The sequence below is a fragment of the Chrysochloris asiatica genome, unplaced genomic scaffold, assembly GCF_000296735.1.
Source record: "Chrysochloris asiatica unplaced genomic scaffold, ChrAsi1.0 scaffold00041, whole genome shotgun sequence".
Taxonomy (NCBI): domain Eukaryota; kingdom Metazoa; phylum Chordata; class Mammalia; order Afrosoricida; family Chrysochloridae; genus Chrysochloris; species Chrysochloris asiatica.
In genome coordinates this window covers 21,391,412-21,393,013 of record NW_006408559.1, presented here as the reverse complement: position 1 = coordinate 21,393,013, position 1,602 = coordinate 21,391,412, and the positions used below count along the sequence as shown (strand labels likewise).

Below are 1,602 nucleotides of genomic sequence, written 5' to 3'. Positions count from 1 at the left end.
TTGATGGATGAAAAGAACAGGATATGAAAAGACCAAGGAAACTGTTTTAAGAAAAATATCTTTGTTAACATTATATAGACACAAAGTAAAAAAATTGATATAATCAAGGATGTGTAATGTTTCAAAGAAATTGATTGTGTATGAGATCATTGTACACTATGAGATTTTAGCAGTATATAAAGAGCTGAAAAAATTAAGTAAAGGCAGCATCATCTAAAACTCAGAAAAAACCATCGACTCCGTGTGATTCCTTTCGCCGACTCCACGTCACCCTTCGTGAGCCCCCTAATAAGTTTGTCGGAGCTGGTCCCCGACATCCAACGTAATGTGTAATAGTCGAGGCTCCACAGGAGGCTTCTTTTGTTTCCTCCCTACAAATGGCCCCATTGAGGATGAGACCTAGAGGGCCAGAGACCTGAGGAAAGGGTGTAGTCATCTGTCAACTAGTCACAAAAAGAAGCAACCATTAATATTACAGGTTGGAGAGCTACCACATGAATGACATGCATTAATTAAGCAAGATTCACTCATCTGGGGGTGTAGCTCAGGGGTAGAGCATTTGACTGCAGATCAAGAGGTCCCTGGTTCAAATCCAGGCGCCCCCTTATTTATGTGCCTTTCTATAGCTTGTATGGTGCTAATATATGCACCCACCCTGGGTCTTCAGTGGGGGTTTAACAGTTCCCCATTGTTGGCATTTGTAGAACAACCCCACAGAAACAACCCCTCCTGACAGAGGTGGTGAGGTGGAGCTACAATGGATATGCTTTGTATGTATGTCTGTATGTATGGTTCTCACCTCCACCACCCACTGTCATCCATGAAGACCACCATCTAACTGTCTTAGGGTTGCGGCAGCAAAATAACACAACGTGGAAGGCTTGAAAAACAGAAGTGGATTGTATCAAAATTCTATGTTTGTCAAGTCTGAATTCAAGGGCTTAGCCATGTTGATTCTTCCTGAGTGTTTTGAAAGAGAAACTTCAGTAAAACATCTCTTGATTGAGATTAGAATCTATCCACTCCATCGGAGAGTCCTTGTTTAGTGCTGTGGGATATGCACTCAACTACAAGGCCAGTTTGAACCCCAAGCAGCAATTCAAATTCACCAGCCACTCCTCAGAAACTCTATATAGGGTGGCTATAGATCAGAACAAACTCAATGGCACTTAACAATAATAACAACACTCCATCTAAGGAGTATTGGTGTAGCGATGTAGGATAAACATTTGACTGGTGACTTGTGGTTCATACTGACTTTGAAATCCAGTACTTTATCCCACAGCACCACACCAGGACTCAAACAGGAAGCACAATTTAGGTGGTTCAAACTCACCAGCTGCTCCTCTGAAACCCTACACAGGGTCGCTAATGGTTGGAACCAACTCCACAGCATTTAACAAAAACAACAATTCCACCTAAGAAGTCCTGGTGTGGCATTGCAGGAAAACAACTAGACTGCTTTATTCAAGGTCAGCTGTTCAAACCCACTGGCTGCTGCCTGGAAACTCTCTACAGGCTCTCTGTGAGTTGAAACCAACTCGACTGAAGTGAACAGCAATAACAACTCCATCTGAAAGGAAACCTGATGGTGTAGTTGGT

The 1,602-nt window shown here is 42.6% G+C and overlaps 1 non-coding gene across 1 annotated transcript; it reads left to right on the top strand.

The window, feature by feature from the left end:
• Window positions 1–533: 533 nt before the first annotated feature.
• TRNAC-GCA lies at window positions 534–605 on the top strand. The gene has a single exon. It is a non-coding gene; the product is annotated as a tRNA-Cys (tRNA).
• The last annotated feature ends 997 nt before the right edge of the window (window positions 606–1,602 follow it).